Source organism: Rutidosis leptorrhynchoides, chromosome 7 (genome assembly GCF_046630445.1).
Source record: "Rutidosis leptorrhynchoides isolate AG116_Rl617_1_P2 chromosome 7, CSIRO_AGI_Rlap_v1, whole genome shotgun sequence".
In the NCBI taxonomy this organism is placed as follows: domain Eukaryota; kingdom Viridiplantae; phylum Streptophyta; class Magnoliopsida; order Asterales; family Asteraceae; genus Rutidosis; species Rutidosis leptorrhynchoides.
Window position 1 is genome coordinate 288,847,603 of NC_092339.1, and position 13,834 is coordinate 288,861,436.

The 13,834-nt window shown below is 37.7% G+C and overlaps 1 non-coding gene across 1 annotated transcript; it reads left to right on the plus strand.

Moving 5' to 3' along the window:
- Positions 1-12,147: 12,147 nt before the first annotated feature.
- Positions 12,148-12,254, plus strand: LOC139860817 (small nucleolar RNA R71). Its single transcript, XR_011763432.1, has one exon. It is a non-coding gene; the product is annotated as a small nucleolar RNA R71 (small nucleolar RNA).
- The last annotated feature ends 1,580 nt before the right edge of the window (positions 12,255-13,834 follow it).

Genomic DNA, 13,834 nt, shown 5'->3' on the forward strand with positions numbered 1-13,834 from the left:
TTCCATTAGATACCACTTATACCATTGAAGTGGCTAACGGGAAACTATTAAGTGCCGACACATATTACCGGGGGTGTACGTTAAACATTTTGGGTAAGGAATTTGAAATTGACTTGATACCCATGGAACTAGGAAGCTTTGATGTAATAATCGGTATGAATTGGTTAGTCAAAATGAAATCTCACATCCTTTGTGATCTTAACGCAATCCGAATTCCTATCGAGAATGGTGAACCTTTGATTGTTTATGGCGATAAGAGTTGCACCAGACTCAACCTCGTTTCGTGCCTTAAAGTTAGAAAACTACTCCGTAAGGGTTGTTTTGCGATCCTTGCCCACGTTAAGAAATTCGAGTCCGATGAGAAGCACATCGATGATGTGCCAATTGTTAGTGACTATTCCGATGTATTTCTCGACGAATTGCCGGGTCTTCCACCTCATCGACCGGTTGAATTCCAAATCGATCTTATTCCGGGAGCCGCACCCGTAGCACGTGCACCATATAGACTCGCTCCATCCGAAATGCAAGAATTGCAAAGTCAAATCCAAGAACTACTTGATCGTGGTTTTATCCAACCTAGCCATTCACCTTGGGGCGCTCCGATTTTGTTTGTTAAAAAGAAAGACGGATCCCTACGAATGTGCATTGACTATCGTGAACTAAACAAATTGACGGCAAAGAACCGATATCCTCTTCCTCGCATCGATGACCTCTTTGATCAACTACAAGGGTCTTGTGTATATTCGAAAATCGATCTCCGCTCGGGTTATCATCAATTAAGGGTTAAGGGGGAAGATATCTCCAAAACCGCTTTCTGGACTCGTTATGGTAGTTATGAATTCCTTGTCATGCCATTTGGTCTCACTAACGCACCGGCGGTGTTCATGGATCTTATGAACCGCGTGTGCAAACCGTATCTCGATAAATTCGTTATTGTGTTCATCGATGACATATTGATCTATTCTAAAAATGAAGAAGAGCACGAACAACATCTTCGACTTGTGCTTGAACTCTTGAGACAAGAACGACTTTATGCCAAATTCTCCAAGTGTGAATTTTGGTTGAAGGAAGTTCAATTTCTTGGTCATGTTGTAAGTGATCAAGGTATTAAAGTCGATCCCACAAAAATCGAAGCCATTAGTAAATGGGAGACTCCTACTACTCCTACTCACATTCGTCAATTCTTGGGTCTCGCCGGGTACTATCGTAGATTCATCGAAAACTTCTCTTTGGTTGCACGTCCTCTAACCGCATTAACTCACAAGGGAAAGAAATTCATTTGGGCGATCGAGCAAGAATCCGCGTTCCAAATCTTGAAAACGAAGCTAACCACCGCTCCTATCTTGTCACTTCCCGAAGGCAATGATGACTTTGTTGTATATTGCGATGCCTCGAAACATGGTTTTGGGTGTGTATTGATGCAACGAACGAAGGTCATTGCTTATGCTTCTCGACAACTCAAAATTCATGAACGAAACTACACGACGCATGATCTCGAACTCGGAGCTGTTGTCTTTGCACTTAAAATGTGGAGACACTACCTTTATGGAACCAAGAGTACTATCTTTACCGACCACAAAAGTCTCCAACACATTTTCGATCAAAAGCAACTAAACATGAGACAACGAAGGTGGATTGAAACCTTAAACGATTACGATTACGAGCTTCGTTACCATCCCAGGAAGGCAAATGTAGTAGCCGATGCCTTAAGTCGAAAAGAAAGAGCGGTGCCTCTTCGTGTCCGAGCATTAAACATCACCATCCACACAAACCTTAATAGCCAAATTCGGGTAGCCCAAGATGAGGCTCTCAAGGATGAAAACCTTTCACACGAGCTCTTGAACATTCTCGTCTCTCGATTCGAAATTAGGGAGACCGGACTCCGATATTACGCCGGAAGGATTTGGGTGCCTAGTTATGGGGACCTACGAAGCCTTATTTTAGATGAAGCCCATAAGTCATGATACTCGATTCACCCCGGTGCCAATAAGATGTACCACGACCTTAAACAACTATATTGGTGGCCGAACATCAAAAGGGACGTAGCTACTTATGTTTCCAAGTGTTTGACATGTTCCAAAGTCAAAGCCGAACACCAAAGACCGTCCGGACTACTTCAACAACCCGAGATCCCGCAATGGAAGTGGGAAAGGATAACGATGGATTTTATCACCAAGCTACCAAAAACGACGGGCGGTTATGATACCATATGGGTTATTGTTGACCGTCTCACCAAATCCGCACACTTCCTCGCCATGAAAGAAACGGACAAAATGGAGAAACTCGCACAACTCTACATCAAAGAAATCGTAGCCCAACACGGTGTACCCTTATCGATTATCTCCGACCAAGATGGCCGTTTTGTTTCTAGATTTTGGCGTACATTGCAAGAAGCGTTGGGAACGCGTTTAGACATGAGCACCGCATATCATCCTCAAACCGATGGACAAAGCGAACGTATAATTCAAACCTTAGAAGACATGTTACGAGCTTGCGTGGTTGATTTCGGAAAAGCTTGGGATAAGCACTTGCCTCTCGCCGAATTCTCCTACAACAATATTTATCACGCGAGTATTAAAGCCGCACCATTCGAAGCATTATATGGCCGAAAATGCCGTTCTCCTCTTTGTTGGGCCAAAGTAGGCGACAAATAAATCACCGGTCCCGAACTCATTCACGAAACCACCGAGAAGATCGTTCAAATCCGAGATAGGCTTCGGACGGCCCGGAGTCGTCAAAAGAGTTATACCGACAAACGACGCAACGACCTCGAATTTCAAGTCGGTGACCGAGTAATGTTAAAAGTCGCACCTTGGAAGGGTGTAATCCGTTTTGGGAAACGCGGGAAGCTAAATCCGCGGTATATTGGTCCTTTCGAAATTTTGGAGCGTGTTGGAACCGTTACTTATCGTTTAGATCTTCCGCCTCAACTGAGTTCCGTTCATCCTACCTTCCATGTATCTAACTTGAAAAAGTGTCTTGCCGAACCCGATATCGTCATCCCTCTCGAGGAACTTACTATCGATGAGAAACTTCATTTTGTGGAGAAACCGGTTGAAATTGTGGACACCTCCGTCAAAACGTTAAAACAAAGCCGAATCCCAATTGTCAAGGTCCGTTGGAATGCCAAAAGGGGACCCGAGTTTACTTGGGAAAGACAAGATCAAATTCAAAGGAAGTATCCTCATCTATTCGTGAATTCGGAAACGCAAGATCTCGAGGAAGAAACAACGACTACTACGCCTACTTAAATTTCGGGAGGAAATTTCTTTTAAGGAGTAGGTAATGTAACATCCCGCCTTTTTCCGGTTACTTTCCGTTTAACTATTTTAAAGTCCGTTATATATTTATAACATCTTTCGTTAATACGCGTTTTAAATTATCTCGATTAGGTAATTCACGCACCCGATTCAAACTTGAGGGACTAAAATTGACACGGGGCAAACTAGTTGACTAGGTCACCTAGTCCACCCCAATAACCACCATTCAACCATCTCCATCTCTCTCTCTTTCTCTCTAGCAAGAACACACACACAATTTCCAAATTCATTCAATCATCATCTAAATTCGATCTAGGAGGCTTGCAACAAAATAAATTACATATTCGTGATCCTCTCTTCATCCTCTTCATTTTGGTACCAACTTCATCTCGTTTGGGTAACATTTCTAAAACTCTAGATTTCTCTAAATTCGTGTTTTTGACTTGAAATGGTGTTAGTTAGTGTCTATGGCTCATTGTGATGTCGTGTATGTAATTTGTAGGCTCGATCTTGTTATTTGGTGTAACTAGCATGAACACTTGAAATGGGTTAGTTTAACCTTTGATTTTGAATGATAAAATGTGTTTAGATGTTAATGGTTGTGTGTTCAAAGTGTTAGTTACTTTATTAACTTCGTTTTGGTGTGTTGATTGACATGAAAACCTTACATTAACATGATTATTGGTTTTGAGATTTTGGTTAGGGTTTGATAAGCTTTGTATGAACTTTTGATGTATCAAATGCTATGAAATATTGTTGATAAGTGTTTTGTTGCAACGTGTGTTTGATTACCTTCGAAACGGCATATCATACATGTAAATTGGTTACCCGAATCATGAAATGCGTTTTTAGAACTTGAACCTTTGATTATGAAAGTTTAATGCGGTTTTGGGTTGTTGTAGGTGTTAAATTACTTGTTGAAATGTGTCTAGTCGTTGTCTTCGTCAAATTACCTTCCCAACAGTATAAAATACTTGACTTGATTGTTTACGGATCATAAATTGTGTTTATTTGGTTTTTGGTTCGTGTACTTAGAAACTTACTGCATCAGACTGGAATACCAATCTGGACGTCGTCAAGATCCTTGGACACCGTCCCAGATTACAAAGCTGGACGCCGTCCAGATCTTTGGACGCCGTCCCAGCCTTCAAAGCTGGACGCCGTCCAGATACACTGACAACTTCTGTCTTCGTTGTCATTTTTCGAAAAATGTTTACTATGCTACGCACCTCCGATTCACATGTAACTTGTCCTAACGTGCTCATATATGATAAAAAAAACCTCAGAGAAATAGTTCGGGACCCGACCCGAACGTGTTGACTTTTTCGTTGACTTTGACCCGACCAAGTTGACTTTTAATCAAACTTAACCAAATGTTTGTGCAATCGTTCTAACATGCTTTTATACTTGTACCTTGCATGAAACATGACAACTTGATTCACATGCTATTATGATCGAGTCTTAACGAGCCATAGGACTAATTGAACATCTTTGATCAATCGTGACTATCGTATTTGATACAACCTATTTGTTTAGGTCAAGACTAGCATTGCTCTTTGCACACATTTACTTGTTGAAGTACTTTACTACTCGTGCACTCAAGGTGAGATCATAGTCCCACTTTTACTCTTTTGCACTTACATTTGGGATGAGAAAACATAAACGTTTCTTTTTAACTAAGTGAACACAAGTACAGGAAGACAAACATTCTACATACGAGTTTGAACAAAAATCCTCAATTCGATTATCATTAATTACACTTGCCGGGTGTAAGCGAGAACTTATGTTATATCACCATATGGGTTTGACAAACCCTCATTCAAACGGTTCGCTACCGTTTACGAATGAAATGTATTTTCGAGAAACAGTGTATGTTCTAACACTATTGTGATGGGGTTCTATGGAAGGAATGTTAAGCATTGATAATTGGGTGCTCGTGAAACAAACTTTTGGAATGTATTACTATTATCTCATTGTTTCAAATCTTGTGGTTCACTTGTACTTACTTACTTAAACCTATGATTTCACCAACGTTTTCGTTGACAGATTTCTATGTTTTTCTCAGGTCCTTGAACGATACATGATACATGCTCCCGCTCATTATTTTGATACTTGCATTGGATGTCGAGTATATATGCATACATGGAGCGTCTTTTGGCTACTTTTAAATTGTGTCGCATAAGTTTCATTTGTACTTATAACTTTGTAACGTAACTTGTGGTGGAACTATTCTTGTAAACTTTGAACAATCTTTACATTTGAAATGAATGCGACATATCTTTTGGTCAAACGTTGTTTTAAAGACTTATGACCACGTAACGGAACCTAAGTAGACGGCGCCGTCAATGACGATTTTGTCGGGTCGCTACAGTCCTGTCTTCGACCATGCTATGCAACCACCGTTCTTACGGTTGACACCCGATTTGGCTCAGGTGACCTAATGAATTCCGAAGAATTCTCAGGATTTTACGTTCAATGGTAATGAACGCATTGAAAATAGGTTTTCAGAAAACAAATCGGTTTTAATTTGATCAAAATATTTTCTCGTTCAAGCTCGAGTTTAGATATCATCGAATTCCATGAGTTTGTAATTCTCAATCTTTAAGGTCAATCTCAAGGATTGAGTAATATCAGGCTTAAATGCTGATTTTTAATCTTTAAGGAGATTATCCTTTCTGGGGGTCTGATTCATTAGTCTTATCAAGCTAATTTGCACGGCACCCTCCCCATTTTACGAGACAGATCCTCTCATGGTTAGGATAAGTCTGACCACATGGCGACCATGTTTGATGCTAAGGTCCGTGGATTTCTAGCTGATTTTCGAGAAAAGTTTTCAAGGTTTTTCGTAGACTCTACAACTGGTCTGGACGACAACTTCCTGACCTAAATCAAGAAGCGCGTTTCTTTTTCTGAAGACTTTACTTCATTTTAATGATGGAATTGATTTATCGTGTAGATCCATCTTTTCTTGAATTTTCACAATTTAATGGGTAAAACAAATTTATACAGCCCAAAGCAAAAGTACCTGCAATAAACTTTGTACAAACATGTGATAACAGTTCATATATATTGACAAATCTCCCCACACTTGGCTTTTTTTCATGCGTCTTTTTATTTATAATAAATAAATTCAAGCGTTTTAGTTGTTTCTCAATTTATGTCCTTTTTTTTAAGGTTTACAATAATTTCGGTACCCGCACCTAGTTTTATCGTTCATAAACATATTAAACAAGATTTGAATTCATTTAGTTAAAAAAAAATTTTAAAATTTTCACAAAATTTAGAAAATAAGTCAAGTGTATAAACCCGAGAGAATTTATAACCCCTCCCCACACTTGAGATCATGCAATGCCCTCACTTGCAATGAAATCAGACTAAATTAAATTCACGAGGGCAATTAGAATAGAAAGGGAGTTAAAACCTCTTTAGCTAAAAAGCCGTAACTTGCGGGATTTGTTTAATCTGTTAATGTTGATTTGTCCGTCATTCCAAAATTTCCGTCATCTTTTCATATGTTTCGCCAAAAATTGGTTGCTTTTGTTAAACTGAATTTCATTCTTTGAAAATGCGTCTTTTACCCTTATTAGTATATAAAATAAACTACAAACATATATACATATTTTTGAAGTTTGGTATATTACCCCATATTCATATAATATTTTTGGCATACTTTAGATCAATAATATTAAAATAATGATAACAAAATTTTTCGTCCCGTCCTTGGGTAAAGCAATTTAGGTTCTACGACCTAGTGTTCAACTCACGACGAATTTTAGAAATTATTTTTTTAAACTTAATGAAATAAAGTAAATTTTGTTTTTAAAATTCACACAAAACTTAAATTTAAAAAGAATATTAATTTCATACAAAACAAAAAAATTCAGAATGGAGGGAGAAGACTAGTTCTTTAGTGTCTGCTAGCGAAAAGACCAATCGGGCTCCACTCTCGAAATAATTTGAAACATTTTAAGAAGGCGAGTAGTTAGCTAAAATTACCCTGTATTCATTTTTTCTTAGGGTAGAATGTGATGTCATCTCTTTCAGTGTTGTTGAACCCTTCATAATAGAATTTAAGTCTGTGACCATTCACATTGAAAATACCACCATTCTTGTCATATAACTCTACGTATCCGGATGGAAATGCTTGTTTTACTTCATACGGTCCCCTCCATAGGGACTTAAGTTTCCCAGGTGAAAACTTAAAACGTGATTGAAAAATTAGAACTTTGTCTCCTGGTTCAAATGCTTTCTTCTCTTTTAAGCGAGCATCGTGCCATTTCTTAGTTCTCTCTTTGTAAGATCTCGAATTTTCATATGCTTGAAGTCTTAGCTCGTCTAATTCATGCAATTGTAAGAATCGATTTTCTCCGGCTTCTACAAGGTCTGTATTACATTCTTTTAGTGCCCAATACGCCTTGTGTTCAACCTCGACAGGTAGATGACATGCCTTACCATATATTAATCGGAAAGGAGTTGTACCAATGGGCGTTTTGAATGCGGTTCTAAATGTCCACTACGCATCATCTAGCTTTCGATGCCAGATTTTTGGATTATTCTTAACCGTTCTTTCTAAAATTCGTTTAAGACCTCGATTTGTGTTTTCAACTTGGCCACTCGTTTGAGGGTGGTAAGAAGTTGAGAAACGATGATTAACTCCATACTTTTTAAGTACTTTCTCGAGTAATTGATTTGTAAAATGAGTTCCACGATCACTGATTAATGCATTTGGAAGTCCGAATCGTGAGAAAAGGTTTTTGAGAAAGCTGACAACAACTCGAGCATCGTTAATGGGTAGAGCTTTTGCTTCAGCCCATTTAGAAACGTAATCGACTGCTACGAGAATGTATTTGCATTTGTTAGAGGTGGGGAATGGACCCATGAAGTCAATACCCCAACTGTCAAATACTTCGCATACTAGGATGCTTTGTTGTGGCATTTCGTCTCTCTTGGAGATATTTCCAGATCTTTGACAAGCGTCACAGGTTTTTACCATGTTGTAAGAATCTTTGAAAATGATTGGCCAGTAAAAACCTGAGTCAAAGACCTTCTTAGCTGTATAGCTTGGTCTGAAATGTCCGCCAGCTGGTCCTTGATGACAGTGCTCCAGAATTTGTTGAGCTTCTTTACCGTATACACATCGACAAATAACTTGATCTGCTCCTATACGAAAGAGATTAGGGCTTTCCCAGAAGTAAAACTTCAGATCAGCGAAAAATTTCTTCTTTTGCTGATAAGTTTGATTCTTAACAAGAATTCATGAGGCTAGATAATTGGCAAAGTCCGCAAACCATGGAATTTCTTCTTCCATTTTAATTTTCATAAGGAATTCGTCTGGAAAAGTATCGTGAATAATAGATTCGTCGAGTGATTCTAAGTTAGGATTTTCAAGACGGGATAAGTGATCTGCAGCGAGATTTTCAGCACCCTTTTTATCCTTGATTTCAATGTCGAATTCTTGTAGGAGAAGAATCCAACGAATTAGTCTAGGCTTAGCATCTTTCTTTTTGAATAAGTACTTTAGGGCTGAATGATCGGTATAAACAATTGTTTTAGATAACACCAGGTAAGATCTAAACTTATCGAAAGCAAAAACTACTGCAAGAAGCTCTTTCTCAGTAGTTGTGTAATTCAACTGAGCTCTTGTAAGTGTTTTACTTGCATAGTATATTGGTTGAAATTTGTTATCTTGACGTTGACCTAAAACAGCTCCAAGCGCGAAATCACTAGCATCACACATTAGCTTGAAAGGTTTGGACCAGTCGGGTGATACCATAATAAGTGCATTCGTAAGTTTCTCTTTCAGAATGGAGAAAGCATTTAGACACTCGTCGTTGAAATCGAATGTACTGTCTTTCTCAAGAAGTTTAGTCATGGGTCGAGCGATTTTGAAAAAGTCCTTTATGAATCGTCGATAAAATCCCGCATGACCAAGGAAACTACGAATTCCTTTAACATTGGTTGGAGGAGGAAGTTTTGAAATAATGTCTATCTTAGCTTTTCTACTTCCATTCCAGCTCGAGAAATCTTGTGTCCTAAAACAATGCCTTCCTTCACCATGAAGTGGCATTTCTCCCAGTTTAAAACAAGATTTGATTCTTCACAATGAATTAGCATTCGTTCAAGGTTTGAGAGACATGAGTTGAAGGAGTCTCCAAAAACAGAGAAATCGTCCATAAAGACTTCTATACTTTCTTCAATCATGTCATGAAAAATTGCCATCATACACCTTTGGAAAGTGCCTGGTGCGTTACATAATCCGAGTGGCATTCGTCGGTATGCAAAAGTTCCAAATGGACAAGTAAATGTGGTCTTGTCTTGGTCTTTTGGATCAATTGGAATTTGAAAATAACCGGAGAATCCATCAAGGAAATAGTAGTAATCTTTTCCCGCCAAACGTTCTAGCATTTGGTCGATAAATGGTTGCGGGAAATGATCTTTCCTTGTAGCGTCGTTTAGACGACGATAGTCTATACAGACTCTCCACCCAGTGACTGTTCTCGTAGGAACGAGTTCATTCTTATCATTTAGAATAACAGTCGTACCCCCTTTCTTGGGTACTACTTGTACAGGACTTACCCACGGGCTATCAGATATAGGGTAAATTAACCCGGCATCAAGTAATTTGATAACCTCCTTTTTGAAAACTTCTTTAATGTTAGGGTTTAACCTCCGTTGCCTTTGTACCACGGGTTTAAAATCTTCTTCCATTAGAATTTTGTGAGTACAATAAGCAGGGTTAATACCTGGAATATCAGTTGTTTTCCAAGCAATTGCCTTTTTGTGGGTTTTTAAAATAGACATTAACCTACCCTTTTCGTCATTGGAAAGTTTTGATGAAATTATGACAGGTAATTGTGACGTTCCTTGGAGATAAGCATACTCCAAATGTTCCGGGAGTTCTTTAAGTTCCAAGGTGGGTGGTTCTTCCAAGGAAGATTTTATCCTGAACCTATTACCATCGGCAATTTCTTCAAAAGGTTCATCTTCCTCGGGAATTTCTTCTTCTACGTATTCTTCATCAGTGACTACCTTCAACAGCTTGTCTAACTCTATATCGACATCAAAATCTTCACCTTCACCCAACGGGGTGAAATCTGAGGTGTCGACATTTAATAGTTCTTGTAGTTCTTCCTCAATACAACAATCAACAATGTCTATTTGGAAACATTCGTCATCAGGAGACATAGGGTGTTTCATAGCCTTATCTATGTTCAATATAATTCTATCCTCCCCCACACCTAAGCTGAGATTTTTCTCTTTTACGCGCACGATTGCGTCCGCGGTATTTAGAAAGGGACGCCCTAGAATTAGGGGAACCTTACTATCTTCTTCCATTTCAAGAACAACGAAATCAGCAGGAAATATTAAGTGATTTACTTTAACTGGTAGGTTTTCAGCAATGCCAATAGGATAATTGTAAGTTCTATTAGCTAATCGTATACACATCCTGGTTGGTTTTAAATCACCTATGTTCAATTTTAAGTACAAGGAGTGAGGCATAAGGTTAATGATTGCTCCTAAATCAGCTAATGCATCGTACATTACTGAATCTCCCATCAGACAAGGAATGATGAAACTTCCAGGATCTCCAAGTTTTGGTGGCAAATTTTGCTTTTGTAAAATTGCCGAACATTCCTCATTAAGGAATGTGGTTGAAACTTCTGCATATTTTCCTTTGTCTGCTATAAGATCTTTGATAAACCTTCCATAATTCGGCATACCCGCAAGAACATCTACAAGCGGTACATTTATACAAATTTGCTTAATCATGTCAGCAAACTTGTTGTATTGTGCTTGTAATTTATCTTTCTTCAAACATTGCAGATATGGAATTGGAGGTTTGTATACCTTCAATGGTGGTTGATTTTGAGTTTTTGGTGCACTTGTAGTTAGCATCGTATTTTCTTCCACCACATATTCTTTGTCTTTTGAAACAGGAATAGGAGCATGAGGGTTTGGAATATCGGGGTTAATGGTTAACCCACTTTTCGTAGTTATGGAATTAACTTGCGAAAAATTACTTGAATTTTGAGTTTCCTTACCCTTAGGGTTTGGTTGCGTGTTGGATGGTAAAGTTCCCGATTGCCTTTCAACAAGCAATTGGGATATTCTTCCCATATCTCTTTCAAGGTTTTGAATTGATGCTTGATGATTCCTTTGTACTTGCTCGTTTCCCGTTTGGACTTGATGTAATTGTCTCTTCACTTGCTCATTCGTTTCTGATTGACTTTTGACAAAATTCATCATAACTTCTTCAAAGTTAGATTTCTTCTCTACTGGCTGCATGTTATGATTTTGTTGTTGATATGGTAATTGAGGTAACGGTTGTTGTTGAAAATTTTGTTGAGGTGGAAATGGAGGTTGGTTTCTATTGAAAAAGCCAGGTGGTCCATTTCTTTGAAAAGCAAAATTCTTCGGGTTTTGATATCCTGGGTTTGCAGGTTGATAATTAGAATTTCCTCCTTGAAAACTTCCTTGTCTTTGATTGGCTATAAAATTAACTTGTGCTACTGAGTTCATTGGCTGATCATTAATATCACAGTCTTTCGTGAAATGTGGTTGTCCACAGATTTCACATCCTACTTGTAATGCTAAAACTGTTGAATTTAGTTTCTCTATTTCTCTTCCAAACTTTTTGAATTGATTCGACAGTGAAGCTATGGTTGTGTTGTTGTCTTCATTTTCTTCAAGGCTTGCCACCGTCCTTCTAGGTAGTTGATCTCTAGATGGTGTCCATTCAAAAGTATGAACTGACATGTCTTCTAACATGTCATACGCTTGATTTGGTGATTTGTACATAAATACTCCTCCAGCGGAGGAATCTAATATACCACGAGTATGTTCATCAATACAACGATAAAAAGTTTGAACTATTTGCCATTTTTACAATCCGTGTTGCGGACAATTTCGTAACATTCTTTTTAATCTTTTCCATGCATCATAAAGAGTTTCATCCGACTTTTGTTTAAAAGTGGTGATTTCAGTTCTAAGTCTTTCGGCTTTTGCCGGTGGGAAAAATCGGGTAATGAATTTTTCTCTTAATTCGTTAAAAGTTGTGATAGAATCAGATTTTGATGCTTTCAACTATGCTTTTGCGTCTCCGATTAACGAGTACGGAAAAGTTCTTAACTTAAATGCATCTGAAGAAACATCTTTGTTTTTGTACAGTTCACATAAATCTTCAAAAGCTTCTAAATGTTCTATCGGATTATTATTAAGTCTTCCGTCGAATTGGTTTTCACGAACCATGTGCATAAACTCCCCCTTGACTTCCCAGTTTTCAGCCTCAATTTCAGGTCTTCTTATAGGTGCAAGTGCGAGAGGGGGAACAGTTTGTCTGGTATTCCACATCGGTAGATCATTTGGATCAGGTGTTACTTCAGCCATTTCTTCTTTAATGATGATGGTTTCAGGTTCAGTTTTGATTTCTGGTTGACCACTAGTGTTTCCTACTTGTTTTTTTATATTTTTTGGTGTTTTCGGTTGACTAGTACTACCTAATTTTTGTTGTTTTTCTTGTTTTAATCTTTTGTTCAAGTTTCTTTCAGGTTCTGGATTAAGTGCAATGAGTTTAGGATTTCCTGAACGGGTCATACAATTGAAAAATTGTATGTAGTCTTGAAGGATTTATTCACTAAGTGTATAAACATTGAACTATCTTGAAAATGAATTTTCACGAAAGGATCGAATAACTAAAAACAATGATAAAAACCTTTAAACAAACAGATTTTTCTTCTGATTTTGCCCACGTTTCGAATAGCCAAAAGATGCAGCAGAGGGGCAGGATTCGTTTGGTCTCAATATAATTGAGTACTGTTTGGCTCCAATAACCCAGTCCACGTACAAATCCAACTATTACTACGAATCAAAAAAATTATCTATTTATTTAACTGCCAACTCTCCCCGGCAGCGGCGCCAAAAAGTTGATGACGTGAAGATCGTGTCCTTTTATTTTGATCGAATTTAGATTGAATTTATTACACGAATTGGTTGTGATTATATAATGTTCTTATGATTTCGGATTGATTTCACACATATAGGCAACTTTGTCCTATCCGTATAGTAATAGTTTATTTGGTAAATCCGGTTCGTTCCACAAGGAGGTTGAGTTTTCAAGGTTTTAATCGCTAAAAGTTAAACTATTTAAAAGGGGGATTTTGGATTAGGATTTAGCACTTAATTGAACGGAATTTAAATTTAACTAAAACGAAATAACTAAAATAACGACAATAAAAATACAATTTATACTAATTTGACCAAATAGAAGGAATAAGGTTTTTCATGGAAATATAAAAAGTAATTTAAGTTTACGATATGGCAATAAGTGAAATTGGTGAGATTTAAAATAAGTTAAAGTAGTGGCTACTAAAATATGTCCCCTCTGGATTTATGGATTGTTTTTAAGTCCGGTTATGATGTTTTAATATATATCCTTATATTTTATCTTCCGATTTATAAAGATTTAACTAACTAAAATTAAATCTAACTTTCGTTTCGATCTCGTTTTAGCGAATTAAATTATACCCCGATTATTTAAATTAAGATTTAATCCAGTTTTTACTTTCGTTAAAACC